Raw genomic sequence first — 13,137 nt, 5'->3', positions numbered from 1 at the left:
GTGGCTGTTTAATGAAACGTAGCGAATAAAGCAAATACTGACAAGAACAATCCGATGATATTGGGACCGGGGTTTAGTGTATCGCATTCCGTACCCTCAACTCTGATGGGTACCTAACTCACAGTATGGAAACGCATGCGGCTAGGCATAGTGCTGACCATAGTGTCAACCTAGCATGCTGAGATCTTCAAACAGATGAACTCTACTTCATCTGCCCCATGTGTCTTAGATAGTATACTACTTTTCTTTTCATATACTTTTATAATAATATTTTAAGAAAGACCAGCCTTTAAAGACTTTGTAGGATCACTGGTAGTAGGGGACAAACCCTACTCTGTCACTTAGAACATTTTTTATTGGAAACTTTATAAAGTCCAAGGCTTTTTGTTCAAGGAATTTTGTTCTGAGTTATTTATTTTTTTACTTGTATGTATAAAAATATGAAGGTCATCGTGTGGGAAGTATAAATGCCGGTCTAAAAAATAAAATATACAGAATAATGTTTGAGTATTGTCCGAATTCAGTAAAAACAGAACTTATGTTTAGGGGAACCGGATATTGGACAAAGTGGATTGTTAAGGTCCTATGTTCCATGATGAGTTAAGAGGATTAAGTCAAGCTAGTTATTGTCCGAATAATAAAACCAACCACTAAATATTGAGTATGCTAAAGTCAATTTAGATTACAATATGTAAGCTTTATATTGATTTGATGCTAATTAATTTGCAGCTAAGTATCGTCTCTTCGTGTGACGGTCGAAATAAACAGGAACTAAAAACCTACTAAACCAACGTTTTCAATTTAACATTAAATCAAAGTATCAACCAATCTTATCAACAATGTTCCTAGACAGAAAGTAGTAATGTTTGATTACAAGCAACAGAAATACCACAAGTCGGATCTACTCGCTCAAGCTAGTATGCAATACGATAATAATATATAAACAGTAATGTTTTAATACGAATCTTGTAACATCCGTTACCATGGAAAAAGTGTTGTATATCACAGAGTTTCTTCCATACATGTTCCCCACCCTGGACAAAATGGAATTTATATAGAAAAAAAAATTAACAGTGTCCTCCAGCTCCCCGGAAATTTAAGGCCGCCCCCCCCCCCCGAAAATTTCACGTGCCCCCCCCCCCCCCCCCTCGGAGAAAATAGACTGGAAGAAACAATCATTCCTCTCATCCAATCCATGTTTGGCAGATATCACAATTCAAGAGTGACAGTAACGCCAGCGAGTATGTTTAAAAAAAAGGAAATTTCCCTTTTCAAACCCGACGTTCTATATGGCAAGTGAAGTAGAGTTCACTTGTTTCTGTGACTTCGGCATATGAAGAGATAGTGCGGTCAGCACTATGCCCAGCCGCCTTTACTTTCCCTAATGTGAGTAGGGTGGACTCAAGGACTTCGAACTCGGATTCGAACTCGAGACTTACGGGTTAGCAGTCCCGCTCCCTAGCGCTTGACCATTCAGTCCCTATGTTTTTTTAATATATAAATTTATTTTCGCCATACAATAATAGCATTTTTAAAATTATGATATCAACAAAATCTATTGGGAAATTATTTATTTTTTTGCAGACCACAATACGCTCTGTTTGTTGATATACTTTAAAATCTGTAGTGTGACAATTGGGTAGTCATTTCGTTACGATCAACTACTAAATGAGTTTTTGTTCGTTTAGCATATTATAAATACTATAAAAAAGATAATTATCTTTGAAATTTTGGTTTAACTAAATATGGTCTAGTTACCAGTCTACAGTCTACAATATCCACCAGTTTTCTCATAAAGCTCCAAACATTTTGAAATAAACTGATAACACAGTTGTTTCCTCTGCTTTCCTCTGGGGTCGTCCATAAATGGGGAGGGGATATCCGTAGTTTTGAGACGGTATGCAATGAGTGGGGTGAGGGTGGGGATGTTCAGATGGTGTGACGTCAAACTTTCGCATTATAAAAAAGCAATGTTAGAAAACGAATTTTAGCCGTTTTTTCGCGTTTTATAAAACTGTTTTAACAGAGTTTTGACAGAGTTCAGACAAGATTTTAGAAATATATCGTATTTTAAGAAAAATTCAACTGCAAGTCTGGGGTGTGTGTGTGTGTGTGGGGGGGGGGTTGTAGGCTGAGATGTGACGTTATTTGGGGAGGGGGGGGGCGTCTGGCTTTTTGTGATAATGTGTGACGGAAGGGAAAGGGAGGTAAAAATCGTCCAAACAAAGCGTGATGTCATTTATGGATGACCCCTATAATCTATTTAAATATATTTTAAATAAAATAATGTATGTTATTATATATATATATATATATATATATATATATATATATATATATATATATATATATATATATATATATATATATAAGGATATTGAAAAATAAATATACGCTATTTAATCCATTTTTAAATAATGTATTTGGAAATAAAATATTTTTAAAAATCCCTTAGTTAGAATTTCTAAACACGTCAATAGAAAAAATAATCGATGCCCCACGTATATTAATTTTATTGCAACCTAATATTTGCTTTGACTTTTATTATGTCAGCAGGGGCCTTTCTCATTTTATTTGGTTTGCTGTTCGTTTGACACAATGCAAAAGTATTTATGAACACTTTCTAAAACACGCAATACGATTTTGGTATTCTCTTGCCTAAAATAAAATAAATTTCTTGTTGGGTATTGCGAATATTTAAATATATTGTATAAATAGCAAACACATCTTATATAAGCCAAACTTGTCGTTATTAATTAACACTACATGATGCTTAATTCAAATACTGTTTGTGTTTTGCTGCTTCTTGAAAAAAAAAATATTTTATTCATTTACGATCAAAATAAACTTTTATTTAAATTTATTATGCTACTTATATTTATTTATTTAAATTTTGAATCATCATCGGGACAGCGAATACAGCGAATTTGGTAAACCTCCTTGTTCCAACGTGGATGCGTGGAGTGGAGAACAACAACACCCCCCCCCCCTATACATACATCACGTAACACAAACAGACATACACAGAGAAATTGACAAAAATCTACACACTAAACTTTATTGCCAACAATTATTATATTTTTATTACTTTATTTTTAGTTATTTATGTTTTTTCATCATAAATAACATAAATGAGTGAAATTTCTACAAGTATAAAAATAACTTTTTATTACTTTTATTTTTTAGGTAGCATCTATCCTGACAAAGACTTAGCACTAGAAGTACTTGATGACAAAGACATCATCGAGCGGAGAGATAGCCCATTAGATGCACAGTGTATACATGAATTGAAAATAGACAATCTAGCTTGTAACTTCAGTCAAGACGATATCACAGAACTAGTTTGGTTATTGAGATCATTGACCGTCCAGCTTAAAATAAAATTCACCAGTCTGGGAAGACGAGAGTTTTACCCTGGGTCCCATTTACCATTCCAGGGTCGCGACGAAAGAGGGAGTCACATACTCGCTGGCGTTAATTTCAGATTTGGCTTCGGTTTCTGTAAGTATATTTTGTTTTATGTGGATGAGTAGTTAGCCCATCGCACAACACCCAACCTGGAGGACCAGGGCACAACGTTTGGTCTGGCCCCTACCCACGCAGATCTGTCCAACTTGGTTAGACCTGCCAGGAGCACTAGGCTCCCGCCTGCATAGCTCTAGGGGTCGCTGGATCACACAAGCCATCCCACCACTTCAAGGCGGTGTGCCATCAAGATGGAGTTCAATTTACTGACCTCTAATATTTAGACCAATCTGTTTAGTTCCGGAGTAGTTGAGTCTATTGACTCAAACAAAGTGTGATACAATTTACTGAGTTCCATCCATTAAAATAACATTCGATAACACAGGTTAATGGAACGGCGTGACAAAGCGGTAGAGAGCTATACTGCTAATCTGAAAGCCTCAAGTTTGAATCCACGTTCAAGTGAGTAGAATGTCCTTGAGTCGTCATAACGTTGATGGGTATCTAACTTAAGTTAGGGAAAACAAAGACGGCTGCGCATAGAGCTGACCACACCATTCCTTCAAATGCCGCGGAAGAAAAGAATGAACTCTACTTGAAACAAATCACCTTCCTACCGCTCACCACAGCAACCCTCAAAAGTTCATCCGTATTCTCGGCCTACCCCAAGGCCAGGTCCCCACCAACGTAACCCACGTTAAAGTGACCCACTACAACACCACCGTCAACCAGGGCACTGGCCACAAGTTTGATGAACAGAATGGCGTCTTCAAGGCAGAGTTCGAAGGCGTATACCATTTCAGCTTAAAGATAAGTAAGTTACTTGTCTGACCGGATTACACACCCTACGTCATCATTTGCTCACCGACTATAGTCCACTTTTTAAACAAGCTTTTTAAGATTTAATGTTTAACACCCCTCCCCCTATTTCTTTGATAAAAAAAAATATTCTTCATTAAAATGACACAACTTAGCTACACGTCTAAATATTGGAAATTCTAACTTAATTTTCATGTTTACTTCTGAAGAATCGTACTTTAAAAAATAAGAACAATTTCGAATTACGTGGAAATGCTCGAAATTTTCCATTTACTACCATCTAATCACTGCAAAGATACCATTGAAATTCAAGAGAGATTATCTGGTTGTGTTTTTAAAAACAATTTTCCAAAGTTGCTTCCCTTTCTTTTAAATAATGAACGGAGACATTACAGTGAAGTGGTTGCTTGTTGCAGCTGTGGGGTATGGTTAGTGGGTTGATGGGTTGGTAAAGAAGATGGTTTGTTAGTAGAGATGATATAGGTGTGTTGGTAAGGTAGGTGGGTTGGTAAAGTAGGTGTGTTGATGAGGTAGGTGTGTTGGTAAGGTAGGTGAGCTTGTGAGGCAAGTGTGCTTGTGATTTAAGTAGGTTAGTGTTGTTGGTGTGTTGGCGAGGTAGTTGGGTTGGTGATGTAGGTGGGTTGGTAAGGTAGGTGGGCTTGTGAGGCAAATGGGCTTGTGAGGTATGTGGGTTGGTAAAGTAGGTGTGTTGATGAGGTAAGTGTGTTGGTAAGGTAGGTGAGCTTGTGAGGCAAGTGGGCATGTGATTTAGGTAGGTTGGTGAGGTAGTTGGGTTGGTGATGTAGGTGAGTTTGTAAGGTAGGTGGGTTGGTGGTGTAGATAGGTTGGTAAGGTAGTAGAGTTGGTGAGATAGATGGGTTGGTGAGGTAGGTACAAGTGTGTGAGGTAGGTATTTTGGTGAGGCAGGTGGGTTGGTGAGGTAGAAGGGTTGATGAGGTAGGTGGGTTGTTGAGGTAGGTGGGTTGGTGAGGTAGGTGGGTTGGTGAGTTAGGTGGGTTGGTGAGTTAGGTGGGTTGGTGAGTTAGGTGTGTTAATTAATCAGGTGCGTAAGGGAGGTAGGTGGGTTGGTAATACATGGGGGTAGTGAGTTAGATGGGTTGGATAGGCAGGCGGAATGGTGATAAAAGTTGGTTGCTGTCCGTCGTTATTTCATTGGATCGCTGATTTCTAAGAAACGATGGCGTATTAATAAAAACAACTTTTAGGTCTATTGCCAATGTCAGATTTAATGTTCGTGATCTATTTAAAGTCAATAGGTTAATTTGTGAAAGATACAAGACAGTCTAGTAATGATTTTTCTTAACTACCTTTAGCCTCGAGTCGATATCTCATTAAGTACATGTTTTGTTCATCTTAATAAATGTCAGTTTGTATCCTTTCATCTATACATGCAATGACAACAGTAATGTACACATCGGTAACCTCAAATCAATTTTAAGCATACAGGTATATCTAAACCCATTATCCAATTCATTGACATTTCCTTAATAGGTCTTTCCTCACATGTGAACACATAGCCCCTTTCAATTAGGTTTAAGACGTATTGATGTACAATCTGTTGCAATGAAATTCCCAGTGTTAATCTTAACTCACACGGTTATCAATAGTATGACTTGCATTGAGTTCGATCAATTCCCGTAAACTACGCGCTGACCCGCTTATGTGAATATACATGCTACCTCATTCAAGCACTTTCAAAACTTTGAGATTTTATTTTTAAATGCTTTAATTCTATAGATTGACAACCACACCCAAATGTTTGTTTTTAGAAAAAAAAGTATGTAGCCGCTTTAATCAAATCCTATATATGTCGAGATTTATAGAATAACAAATAGCTGAAAATCGATTAGTCTTCGCATTCTTTTAAAACACTCTTAAAGTTGTATCAGATGTGTCTTTTTAAAACAGTGATATTATATATCACAAACAGTGATATTATATATCACATGTGATAACCTTTATCATAGTTATTTTTTAATTTATGGTTCTAATCTTATAAAAAGAGAAGTTAGAAGGCAAGACTCAAGTTCAAGCCCCCGGGCAGATCAATGCATAAGTTACATATTTATATATTTATTTACAGATGTAGGGTTGATTCTGGTTGAGGAAACAAATTTATGCTTGTATTTCCTTAACTAGTAAAAGTAAAATTCAAATTTGAACATGACGGTCCATTGTGCAAGTGAAGTAGAGTTCACCTGTTTTGTGTGAAATCGGAATATTAAGGGATAGTGGGATCAGCACTATTCCCAGCCGCTTTTTTTACTTTTCCTAACGCGAGTTAGGTACCCATCAGAGCTGGATAGACTCAGGGACACTCTCATGATTTGAACCCGGATTCGAAATCGAGACTTTCGCGCTAGCACTCTAGCACTCTACCGCTAGGCAACACGTCTCAATTTGTATATACTTAACTCAGAGAAACAGATGCACTATACTTCAAACGCATCCTCTGATCTTAAAAAAAAACATAACTCTTGAAAAAAAAAATATTGGAACAACTAGATAAATGTATGAAATGAATATTATTATTAACAGATTTACAATAAGAAAATAATTAGCTTATGTTTTTCCTTTTAAAATGATAATACTAGTGACTGATTACATTTTAATGTGAATATTATAGTGGGGTGTTTTTTTAATCTGAATTCCAGTTGACTTATTCTGTGGGCATTAATAATTTACTCACATTTGGAAACCTCGATTTAGTTTAACGAGGCATTCCCACTAAGCAAGTAGACAAGATTGGATGGACACCTTTCACGCCCTAAGCCAGCCCATAAAATGGTGTCCTCCTTTTTAAAGATTTAATTTTCAATTAATTACAGTTTTATAGTTTAATTTTTAGAAAACATGTCAGTACTTAGTAAATTAGAAATTCCAATAAGACATTTTTATGACCGTTTGGAAATGTGTTTTAATATTTCATTATAGTTTTATGAATAAAAATAAAACTATGAGTGTTTTTTTTTTCAACGAATATTAATTTTAAAAACAATCTTTTACAATGGTTGAGTATGATAAGATCCATTAGTAGATCACTTATGATAACAGTACATAACGCAAGCATAGTTATATTCTATTGCTATGGAGAACACATTTTGCTCTAAAGAAAATATTGGACATAACGTGGGTGCAGAGTTTGATCCAGGTATCTTTCCCGAAGAACTTCTACCGCCCCCCCCCCACCCCCGAACGTAATATAATTACTATAGAAAATATATACTTTTTTCCGTTCTCCGAGAAATTTAGTCCGACCTTCTTCTCTACCTCCCCCCTTCCTCCCGAGAACAAAACTGAAAGAAACACTGTGAGTGTATCAAAGTATTTCACAATGAATGGAAAACAATGAACAAATGTGGTACTATTGCTTAACTTTTATGCACTGAAAATGAAACAAAACAACATTAGTTTTCTGTTTCTATAATAGTAAAAATAAGTGATTTGTTTTTTCGCATAATACGTTGTGAAGTTTGAAAGAGCGACGTACGTTATCTTGTGTCCCTTTTTTAAACTGAATAGCATCATATAGAGAAAAAAAAATGAATACTAAAATGAGAGGACTAACACTAAGCTTTTATTATTTTAGAATATATGTTTACTTGTTTGTCGGTTTGTGGTGAACAACAAAACTGGATTTCGACACACTTTTAAATGCAGAGATTCCTGCTGAGATTGTCCAGATACGTTTTTCATCAATAACATTACAAGAATATTATATGAATAATATATTTTTTTAATAATTAAGGGGAGGTAACAAAAATAAACACAATAGCTTGCTAGATCTAGTCGGTTATTTGCCTGAGAGTGGACCCAGAGGCGTAGCGACCCTTCCCGACGTCCGGGGAAAAACTTTTAATTTTGCCCCCCCCCCCCCCCCCCCCCGTCGACAAACTTTCAATTTGGCCGCCCCCCCCCCTATATATTTATTATATTTATATTACAAAACTGCAGCTAAAATGAGCTTTTAATTTTTTTTTCAACCCTTTATGGCGGCCCCTAGGGTCGTCGCCCGGGGACATATGTACGCCTCCCCCGTCGCTACGTCTATGAGTCGACCGCGGGCTAAGAAGGGGCAAATAATTGTCTTTCAGAGACTGCAAACTACTCGAACAACGGGGATCACCGACTCAGGAGTTACGCTCCCATAAGCCAGGCGGTCCTCGACGCAGTGTACTCCGACAAACTGGCTTACCGTGGGCTGTTAGCAGCCTCACGAAGATGTCGGTTCGAACACTGCATGTCGGCCGTTTTGCTTCCGTGGGCTCTCACCAGGCTTGCCTTCCCCACCACCTGACGCAGGACGTCGTTCCACTGTCATGGAACCCAGATTGATCGTGGGTGGCCTTCGGACATTTTAAAAACAGGGTTAGGGGACTTCGGATTGCTCTGGCGGGTTGGTTCCCCTGCACCGAGAGCACAACCCCCCCCCCAGTCGAGCTCCCAATTCAGCTTCCCCTAGTTGCCTTGGCAGGAGATGACGTTGTTCTATGGCATCGCACACTGCGTCGCCGTCATTCCTTGGCGTACCCCCTCGCCTGCTTGGCGGACTCGGGCTTGTCTTCCGCTCCAGTACATCGTACTACCCGTCCTGGGAGCTGTACCTTGTCTGGCCCCTTACTCAGGTGCTCGGGCGATAAACCTTCATATGGGGGTCCTGGTGTCCTAGTCGCAAGCCAAGAACACCATAAAACCGCAGGGGGGGGGGGGGGGGTGCAACGCGGGAGCATCTAGCCAAAAGAGGACGTTGGCGTTCGCGGACAGAGTTTTTTACGTGTTTCCGTGTGTAAGTCGTAGCTATGGATATGGATATGGATATGGATATGGATATGGATATGGATATGGATATGGATATGGATATGGATATGGATATGGATATGGATATGGATATGGATATGGATATGGATATGGATATGGATATGGATATGGATATGGATATGGATATGGATATGGATATGGATATGGATATGGATATGGATATGGATATGGATATGGATATGGATATGGATATGGATATGGATATGGATATGGATATGGATATGGATATGGATATGGATATGGATATGGATATGGATATGGATATGGATATGGATATGGATATGGATATGGATATGGATATGGATATGGATATGGATATGGATATGGATATGGATATGGATATGGATATGGATATGGATATGGATATGGATATGGATATGGATATGGATATGGATATGGATATGGATATGGATATGGATATGGATATGGATATGGATATGGATATGGATATGGATATGGATATGGATATGGATATGGATATGGATATGGATATGGATATGGATATGGATATGGATATGGATATGGATATGGATATGGATATGGATATGGATATGGATATGGATATGGATATGGATATGGATATGGATATGGATATGGATATGGATATGGATATGGATATGGATATGGATATGGATATGGATATGGATATGGATATGGATATGGATATGGATATGGATATGGATATGGATATGGATATGGATATGGATATGCATATGCATATGCATATGGATATGGATATGGATATGGATATGGATATGGATATGGATATGGATATGGATATGGATATGGATATGGATATGGATATGGATATGGATATGGATATGGATATGGATATGGATATGGATATGGATATGGATATGGATATGGATATGGATATGGATATGGATATGGATATGGATATGGATATGGATATGGATATGGATATGGATATGGATATGGATATGGATATGGATATGGATATGGATATGGATATGGATATGGATATGGATATGGATATGGATATGGATATGGATATGGATATGGATATGGATATGGATATGGATATGGATATGGATATGGATATGGATATGGATATGGATATGGATATGGATATGGATATGGATATGGATATGGATATGGATATGGATATGGATATGGATATGGATATGGATATGGATATGGATATGGATATGGATATGGATATGGATATGGATATGGATATGGATATGGATATGGATATGGATATGGATATGGATATGGATATGGATATGGATATGGATATGGATATGGATATGGATATGGATATGGATATGGATATGGATATGGATATGGATATGGATATGGATATGGATATGGATATGGATATGGATATGGATATGGATATGGATATGGATATGGATATGGATATGGATATGGATATGGATATGGATATGGCTGTGGCTGTGGCTGTGGCTGTGGCTGTGGCTGTGGCTGTGGCTGTGGATGTGGATGTGGATGTGGATGTGGATGTGAATATGGATATGGATATGGATATGGATATGGATTATGGATATGGATGTGGATATGGATATGGATATGGATATGGATATGGATATGGATATGGATATGGATATGGATATGGATATGGATATGGATATGGATATGGATATGGATATGGATATGGATATGGATATGGATATGGATATGGATATGGATATGGATATGGATATGGATATGGATATGGATATGGATATGGATATGGATATGGATATGGATATGGATATGGATATGGATATGGATATGGATATGGATATGGATATGGATATGGATATGGATATGGATATGGATATGGATATGGATATGGATATGGATATGGATATGGATATGGATATGGATATGGATATGGATATGGATATGGATATGGATATGGATATGGATATGGATATGGATATGGATATGGATATGGATATGGATATGGATATGGATATGGATATGGATATGGATATGGATATGGATATGGATATGGATATGGATATGGATACGGATATGGATATGGATACGGATACGGATACGGATACGGATACGGATACGGATACGGATACGGATACGGATACGGATACGGATACGGATACGGATACGGATACGGATACGGATACGGATACGGATACGGATACGGATACGGATACGGATACGGATACGGATACGGATACGGATACGGATACGGATACGGATACGGATACGGATACGGATACGGATACGGATACGGATACGGATACGGATTCGGATACGGATACGGATACGGATACGGATACGGATACGGATACGGATACGGATAGGGATACGGATACGGATACGGATACGGATACGGATATGGATATGGATATGGATATGGATATGGATATGGATATGGATATGGATATGGATATGGATATGGATATGGATATGGATATGGATATGGATATGGATATGGATATGGATATGGATATGGATATGGATATGGATATGGATATGGATATGGATATGGATATGGATATGGATATGGATATGGATATGGATATGGATATGGATATGGATATGGATATGGATATGGATATGGATATGGATATGGATATGGATATGGATATGGATATGGATATGGATATGGATATGGATATGGATATGGATATGGATATGGATATGGATATGGATATGGATATGGATATGGATATGGATATGGATATGGATCTGTATCTCTGTGTCTGTATTGATATCGTTATCTGTATAATTATCAGTATCTGTATCGATATAGATGTTTCAAATAATTTATCTCAATCGTTTTAATAAATATAGTTTAACTAACTGACCTGTCTGATAAAGCTCAGAGATTTGCAAAACACACCAGAAGAAGGAGAACTGTGATTTTTCTTTTAGTCAACGTAGTAAAACTAAAATAAAGCATGTTGTTTCATAAACTTAAATTATAGAATTATAGTTGATACACATAATTTAGCAAAGAAATCATTAATTGTACATCTTACTCACCAACATAACAAATGCATTGTTAAAAAATTCAATTTAAATTATGTTTCGTTCGAGGGGGCGGTAGAAACTCTTCCATCGTAGAGAAATGTAAATGCATTGTTTTGCAAGGTTTAGGGGTATGACTACAACACAATTTGGTATCAATGTGCAGGAACTGAGTAAAGATCAATTATTCTAGATAAAGTAATACGGAAATATTTACATATAGCGTGGTACTTTGCTTTGGATTAGAGATAGAGAACACCACAACTCTATCGCCCGTTTTATTTTTCACTAAACTGGCCATTTATCTCGTCCATAACAATAGTTTGAATAAAAAGTATATTTTATACATACGTTTTATGTCTTTATAGGGGGCGGTATACTTTTTTCAGGGGCTCTGTCTCCCCCCTCCCCCCACAACCTTCCGAAGCGTTGCCTGAAATAACTCTAAATGCGACTTTTGTCAAGTCAAAGCTTATACGCAAGGTTTACGGGTATGACTACGACTATATTTAATATGAATGTGCACTAGCTTTGTACCGATCAATCTTAAATCTTGTTAAAATACCATTTCTAGATAAAAATCAGTTTTCAATTATATTTTTCGTTTCCGGTTAAATTTGAAGTTGAGGTGGATATTTCGGTTTTGGTTTAGAAAAAAAAGTCAACACTGTTATTTTATATATAATAAATGTATTATATATAGTACTATTTACATCTATATTATACGCGCATTTTTCATGTATATTCGGTGCAACTCTATTCAAAGTTTTAAAGTAGGCCTTCTGACACTTTTTTTCGTATAAAACATTATATCAATAAGCTTTTATGTGATAATGAACTAAATGCATTTTTTTTCTCTAAATATATAATAATACACTACTATTTAAAAAAAACAACTGAAAAATAACGCGTGAACCATTATCTACTGAACAACTTAATTTTTTAAAATATTATTTAGGAAGTGACCCACGCTTCTTTTTTACATTTATTAAAATAGTTGTGTTTCATTAAATATTAAAGAAAATAATAAAGTATTCTATTGGCTTAGTG

Source organism: Physella acuta, unplaced genomic scaffold (assembly GCF_028476545.2).
Source record: "Physella acuta isolate Inbredline_101_S28 unplaced genomic scaffold, ASM2847654v3 ptg001420l, whole genome shotgun sequence".
Taxonomy (NCBI): Eukaryota; Metazoa; Mollusca; class Gastropoda; family Physidae; genus Physella; species Physella acuta.
Note: the sequence above shows the minus strand (reverse complement) of the source record.